We start from the raw sequence: 7,637 nt of genomic DNA on the forward strand, positions 1-7,637 counted from the left end.
GCGGGGCGGGGCCGGGGGGCGGAGAGACTAGGGCCGGGGGCGTTCTCGGCTCAGTTTCCCGGAAGTCAGGGACAAAGCCCGGTCTGGGCGGTCCCGGAAGGGGTGGGATCTACGGGGGTGGGTGGGGACTAAGGTGGGGTGGGCGGGGCGGTGAGGGGCGTGGTCGGGGCGGGGTGGGAGGGCGGGCCGGCTGGAGGCTCCTGCGCCCGCCGCTCCGCGCCCCGCGGCGGCTTGCCGGCCGGTCCCGGTCGCTCCGCGCAGTCCGGGCTGTGCAGCTGAAGGAGCGGGTGGCTTTCCTCCTAACTGCCGTCGTGGCCGGAGGACTGGCACCGGCGACGGAAGAGAGAGCCGCGGCCGGAGGGAAGGGGAGCGCCCACCCACGCGGGTGCGTGGCCAAACCCGTGCCCTGGGACCCAGGGGGACAATTTAGTGGCAAAAGCAGTTAGTTAGCTTCTGCCTGCTTCTTGACTTTTCGCTCGGTGAGCAAAACCACTTCTCGGAAAAGCCGTGTCCGCGGACAAGCCTCGGTGATCCAACGACCCTGGTGTCCTCCGGGCGCTCCGTCGGGCCGACCTCACCGGACACCTGCCGTCCTCGGCCCAGGCGCGGGGACGCGCGGCTGAGTGCGGCGGGCTGAGTGCGGGCGTCCGCGGGGACGGGGACGCGCGGGGACGGGGACGCGCGGGGGCGGGGACGCGCGGGGGCGGGGACGCGCGGGGGCGGGGACGCGCGGGGGCGGGGACGCGCGGGGGCGGGGACGCGCGGGCGAGGGAGCCGGCCCCGCAGGGCGGACTCGGACCGGGAGACTGCGGGCAGCGCGCGGGAGACGGCCTTGAAGGGCGGAGAGTTCGCCCACGGGCGTTCGGCGGAGCGCGGGAAGAAGGGGCAGCAGAGGGCGGTCCGGTGTGTGTCCGAACGCACAGCGCGGCCGCGCAGACAGCTCCGCCTTCCTCACGGAGATTGAGCGGGCTGCGGCCCCTTCCTCGCTGCTGCTGGTACCGCACTCCCGCCCCGCCCCGCACAGAGCCGTCCTGCGGCACCTGGCCGGCCCACTCGGAAGAGCGTGGCTTCTGGATCTCTGGGTTCTCTGTTGGCTGTAGAGCTTACTAAAAAAACAAATAACCTTAAAGTGTGATTTAAAAATTGTCCCTAAAAATCATTAATGGTTGATCATGATCTATCTTCTCGTGTGGCTGTGAAGCCCGGAGACGGCCCTGCTCTCAGGGTGACAGCAGCCCCTCTTTTTACTGCAGTTCCTTCTGTCTTCACTCGAGGCCATGGAGCACCGGTGGCCTCTGGGTGAGCTCAGGCTACACTTAGGACAGTTTATTTCTAGACTTGCTTTCCTCAGAGACATCACAAGCTCATCCTGTCTGGGTGGCAACAGGTTGGGTTAGGGACGCAGACGGCACTGGAAGACCTGGTTCCAGGTGAGGAGGCTGACTGGGGCAGTGGGAGGAGAGCAAAAGTCTTCTGAGCTGGCATAGTCCGTCTGCTCTGAAATGTTGACAGAAGTACAGGTCATGACACAGCTGTGCCCATCGTGTTGCCCCGGGGAAGAGGAGGCTGAACCCTGTCGATGTGCTGCCCCTCCCACTGCCTTGATCCTGGGCTCAGATGCACCTGGGACTTTCTTCTCCATGTAAACTGGCTGGCTGTGGTCCTTTATCACAGAGCACGCATCATCCTGCTAAAGTTGCAGGTTATATCTGAATATGTTACGAAAATTGCCCATGTGGCTTTCTATAATTCCAAAACTGTTTCTTCTGCTGTTTCATTAACCAATTGCTCATCTGAAAATCTTTCCGATCTTAAACTCTGGCTCCAAGTGGATGTGATTTACCCATCCTGGGCAAACGCTGGCCCATTCTCAAGACAGCACTGAGCACCGGCCCAGAAGTCAGTGAGACTGGACAGCATTCCAGATGAGAGAACTAGGTTTCACTGACACAATTATGCATAATTATTAGCAGTATGATACTAACTGAATAAAGCAAGTCCCCACGTGGAGATAGGACATCCTTTGTATAAATGAAAACGTATACTCCGTGAGTTACACATGCGTGCAGGAAGCCGTGATCTAAAGGTAGACAGGCGTGTCCTCCACATCAGACATTACCGGCATTTGCAAAACGTAAATCACTGCTACTCTTCTCACTTTGGGGGCAGGGGATATGGTTTGTTTGGTTTTTTTTAAGATTTTATTTATTTATTTGACAGAGAGAGACAGAGATCACAAGTAGCAGAGAGGCAGGGAGAAGCAGGCTTCCTGCTGAGCAGAGAGCCCGATGTGGGGCTCGATCCCAGGATCCTGGGATCATGACCAGAGCCAAAGGCAGACGCTTAACGGATTGAGCCACCCAGGTGCCCCGGATATGGTTATTTTTAATAAAACATATTACTTATATTAACTTGAGGTGCATTTACTGTTTTAATGAATAATTTAAAAATTTTCTCCATTTTATGTTCCACGTGGTAAATATCACTAGTCATAACCTACAAAAAAAATTCTCCAAGGTCTTCGATAACTTTTAGAAGTTCAAGAGTCCTGAGGCCAACATCCTTGGAACTGCTGACCTAGAAAATAATTATAGATCAACATAGGAACACATGAAAAATAATATATTCAAACTCTGTGCTTGTAATTCCTGTTTATACTTTGCATGCAAATTGTATTTTTTAATAAAATTTCTACCAGTCTATAACATGCTTCTGTAAAACACATTAGGATTTCCCAAAATGTGCAGTTTGGGATAGGTAAGTGTATGAAGCCATCCGTTGCTTTGGAAGAAACACTTTTGTTCATTAGCTACCTGCAGTGTGCAGACGCTGTGGAATCACTTTTTACCGTCAGAGCAGATGCTCGGGCAGCCAGCTCAATGTCCCAGGCACTATACCAAGTACTACTCTATGCGCACAGCCACATACGTCGACCCTCACAGAGCGGTACTAACGTCATCTTGTATTCCGATGAGAAAGCTGAGGTTTTGAGTGATCAAGTACCTTGCCCACAGCCGTGCAGACAGGCAGGGCTGCGGCCAGTACTCAGGCCCCAGCCCAGCACCCATCCTGGTAAACCTGTCATGGCTCTCACAGTGTGGCCGTCAGACCAGCCACGAAACCATCACCTAGAGCTTGGCAGCAATGGGAATTCTGGGTACTGCCCCACAGCAGCAGGGTTGGAACTCCACCAGCTCTGTGGCAGAGTAGGGGAAGTGAGCGGGGAGCTCAGCAGTGTGTGTTTTGGCAGCCCCCCGCCCCCGGGGTTGAGGACACCGTTCCCCTCGTAGCCAGCCGCACTGCTTCATTTCTGGCACGCTGTTTGCTTCCCACCCCAGTCCTGGCAGACCTTAGGTTTATTTGACAGAGAAGGCAGGCTCAAGGAGCTTTTGATGACTTGCCCAAAGTCACCAACTTAATTCTGGTACTGGAACTTGGTCCGCAATCTTCTCGCTGTTAACTTGAAGCTGTGACCAGCATCAGTGAGGAATCCTGGGGCTGTAAGGTGAGAGCAGAAGCCAGCGAGCTCATTTTGCTGCCTTTCATCAAGGAAGAGAGGTGGAGCCCCAGAGCCAGGGTTCTCTCCATGGGCCTGGCCACTCTGACAGCAGCCCACCAGACTCCATCCCCTCTGAGCCACCCATGGGGCACAAGGATCACCTGCTGCATTCAGGATCTTACAGCTCACGCCCTGAGGTCCTGGGGTTAAGACAGTCACCCCCTAGAAGTCAGGCTCATCCAGAATCTGGATGAGGTGTGGTTTGCCACTAGGGTCAGTTCCTCATCTCAGTACTCCCAGAGAACTCGCAGTGACCCAGTTGGCTCCCGCAGGCATGCACTCCCCGACAAGGGCACGGCTCAGGGGCTCTGGTCTTGCGGCACGGCTGGGTGCAGCTCTAGGTGCCGAGTCCTCTTGCATTTGGATCATTTGTTGAAGCCAGCAGGGGCAGCTCAGTGACTGTGAAGACAGAGAAGTCGTACTGGAACTTGCCTTACTTCACTGTGTCATTTCCTGTGATCACTTGTGTTCTAACTTAGTGAAATGGCCGTGACGGATTTTGGGGGCACCTGGCTGGCTCCGTGGGAGGAGCGTGTGACTCTTGATCTCAGGGTTGTGAGTTCCAGCCCCATGTGGGGTGTAGAGATGACAGAAATAACAATGAAGAGCAGATTTTAGTTTGTACATTAAATATTTTACTGAATTTCAACGATGCTTTGAAGATTGAAATTTACTCTTTTTAGGGATGCCTGGGTGGCTTAGTCGTTAAACATCTGCCTTCGGCTCAGGTCACGATTCCAGGGTCCTGGGATGGAGCCGCATCGGACTCCCTGCGGGCGGGAAGCCTGCTTCTTCCTCTCCCACTTCCCGTTTGTGTTCTCTTTCTCGCTGTTGATAAAATCTTTTTAAAAAAAGCAAAAACTAAACCAACAACTTTCTAAGGTTTAACAAATTATTCTTTTAGATGTTAATGATTGATTTTAGAAGAGTGAGTTAGGAAGATAATGATGACCACGGCGTGGTGGTAAGTGCAAATACCATTGACCGGAGAAGGACGCGAACTGTAAGCCCCTCAGCATCACACATGTGGGGGAGGCCCCTGCCCCCTGCTCGCCCCTAACACAGGCACCCAGGTTCCTACTGGTTGTGGGTGGTTCCCAGTCTCAGTCTGAACAGTTGCAGGAAATGCCCCCATGGGGCCCCAGGAACATGGTTACTGGGCAGAGGGCATTTCAACTGCAGTCTGTTCCAGAGACAAGGACTCCTGGTATCTCCCTAAAGATGACCTGTTACCAAGAACAATACCAGCAAAGTGTGGTAGCGGAGGACCAGCAGGTCTACAGGGCTGTCAGTCACCTTCCTCAACCTCCGCAGGCCCTTGGTAATGGGGGTGTAGTTACTGGTGTGCTAGCCCCGCGGAAGGGTTGTGGGACTTGTGGAGTGCACAGGATGAGCACACTGGAGTGCGTGAATCCTGTCCCCCAGACCCCTCCCGTTCTCCCCCAGCCCTGACCTGTGCAGCTCACACACACGGGACAGCAAATTCCAGCTGTACAGTTTACTACCTGGATACATTCGATGAGTTGCCTCAAGTCTGTTCTCTCATCTGAAAACTGGAGATAATGACGCCATGTGTGTGTGTGGGGGGGGGGGGGGGGGGACTGTGAACACTGCATGCAGCTTCTAATCTGGTCTGATACACTAGCGTGTTCCCAATGTCACGTTCCTTCTTTCATCCTGTATGTTTCATGAAGGCTCATGAGAGTGATGTTGCTTTTGATGAAATATGTTGAAGATGAATAGAGTATCAGTTTATGATAAAAATCAAGTGAACTTCTCTGTATCTTAAATATTCGTATTTGAACGATTACCTCTCATCCACCTGATAGGTCACCCATGTCTACAGATCAGACACTGCTACATGGGAAGAGTGATTGAGACCTTCCAGAAGCCAGTGACCTTGCTTCATTCTATGCGTGGGTTTTCACACTCGTCGCAGGCTTCCGACTTCGCTTCCTTCCCATGCTCCCTACCTGCCACCGGGTAATGATTTTGAAAACCCTGGCAGTAAGTGGTGGGGAGAAATGAAATCTTTTGCTAAATTCAATCCATTAATTCTTGATCGGTCAGACAGGTCCATAAATTTGTTTTACTTGCAAGGACTCTGCGGTAACTCTTGTCACTTTATCAGTAATACGGGGAGCAGCCGTGTGGAAAGGAGCAGCTTTGCAGTCTGGGTGCGCTCCTCTGTCTGACCTCTAAGCTTTCTGCCTCAGGTGCTGACATTACACATCCCCCACCCCAGGGGTCCCTTTAAATGGGGACTTTACGCAATGGAGAGCTAAGATACAAAAAGGGGAACATATCTTTGGTGTTTAACTGCACCCTCACCCCTGCAATATTCTGTCCTGGACCAGAACCACCCGGGCAGAGTCTATTGGTTCCTCTAGGACGAAACTGTAGATTCTTTAATTCATTTCCTTCATGCTGAAAGGGATCTTTCTTGGTTTCCCGTTACTACTGCAATTCCTCTTGACATCTGGCCCCTTGTTACTCACTGTGGTCCCTGATCAGTCTCAAGGGCATAATCTGGGGGCAAGTTACAACTGTAAAGTATGGAGCCCCAGCCCAGAACTTCTGAATCAGAACCTGTATCTTCCAATGATTACCAGGTGATTCCTCTGCATGTTAAAATGGGAGAAACACTGATTTTTAAAAAATATTTTGTGTTTTAGTGACAAATGAATGCATAGTTGGGGAATTCAGGACATGACATGTTTGATTTCAAGTAAGCATTTTCTTTAAATAGCTGAAGATTTATGTAATTGTGATGTAAAACATGAGACTCATTGCAATTACATTGTGTTATAATTTACACATATTGGTGTCTTTTATGAAACAATTCTAGCAGGATTCAGACAATCTGAAAATAATGTAAACCTATGGGAAAATTTCTACTTGAAATGCTAGATAGGATTTAAAGGTATAATATATAACAGATTTCCCAGGTATTTAAAAATTTGTTTTTATATACTGTGATCATACTTTCTAACATCCCTAATTGGCTTTAGGAAGTTTCAACTGGATTAGCATTAAATACTTACGTTTACCCAAAGCCTTCTGAGAAATCGAAGTTCCAGTTCCACATTTATGACTTTCTTTCATGACCTTATTTGTTTGACAAAGAGAGATCACAAGTAGGCAGAGAGGCAGGCAGAGAAGGGGGGGAAGCAGGCTCCCCGCTGAGCAGAGAGCCCGATGCGGGACTCGATCCCAGGACCCTGAGATCATGACCCGAGCCGAAGGCAGAGGTTCAACCCACTGAGCCACCCAGGCGCCCCAACATTTAGGACGTTTTTGAGATTTGAGGGAGCGAGAACATACACATGCAAGTGTTGGGGGGAGGGACAGAGGGAGGAGAGGGTTGTGTAAGATGTAAAATCGCTGTTCTGGGACGTGTTGTTGTTTTATTCCCCTCGTGGAAAGCACGATAAGGTCATAGATACACAAGGAAGGCTAGTAATCAGTCGCAGGAACTTTTTAAATTTTTGTTTTATTGATTCGACAGACAGAGACCACAAGCAGGCTCCCCGCTGAGCAGGGAGCCCGACGCGGGGCTCGATCCCAGGACCCCGGGACCATGACCCGAGCCGAAGGCAGCGGCTTCCGCCACGGAGCCCCCGGCGCCCCGGTCATGGGACTTCAGCGCACTTACCGAAGATCATCACACTCGGTACCCTTGCGCCCAGACTCCGCTCTCTGACCCCGTCTCTCCAGGGAGAGGAGCCAGGGCTCGGTGGAGGCGCGGGCGACCGCGGTCTGAGCACGGTCCGAGCTGCGCTGGGTCGCGGTGCGCTCGGAAGGCCCGGTGCTCGGCGGCGAAGAAGCTCGTGTCAGGGCGCGCGTGCGCAGCACTACCGGCCGGGAGAAGCCCGCGTGCTCCCAGGGACCGACGCGCGACCCGGCTGACCGCTCCCTGGCGCCGCAGTGTCCGGAGAACCGGCCGGCCGGATCTCCCCGACGCGGTGGGGCGTCCGCAGAGAAGCTCCGCGGACGCCGGGGAGTGGGCGCGCCGGTCCCGGAGGAGCCCGCGGGGGCGGACCGCGCCCGCCACGGCCGACGCTTCCCTGCTCGGCGG

The 7,637-nt window shown here is 53.2% G+C and overlaps 1 long non-coding RNA gene across 1 annotated transcript; it reads left to right on the plus strand.

Moving 5' to 3' along the window:
• The first annotated feature begins 4,550 nt into the window (after positions 1-4,550).
• On the plus strand, positions 4,551-7,631 carry LOC132022192 (uncharacterized). The gene is made up of 3 exons (XR_009405532.1): positions 4,551-4,880; positions 5,389-5,542; positions 7,068-7,631. It is a non-coding gene; the product is annotated as an uncharacterized LOC132022192 (long non-coding RNA).
• The last annotated feature ends 6 nt before the right edge of the window (positions 7,632-7,637 follow it).

This window comes from Mustela nigripes, chromosome 7, assembly GCF_022355385.1.
Source record: "Mustela nigripes isolate SB6536 chromosome 7, MUSNIG.SB6536, whole genome shotgun sequence".
In the NCBI taxonomy this organism is placed as follows: Eukaryota; Metazoa; Chordata; class Mammalia; order Carnivora; family Mustelidae; genus Mustela; species Mustela nigripes.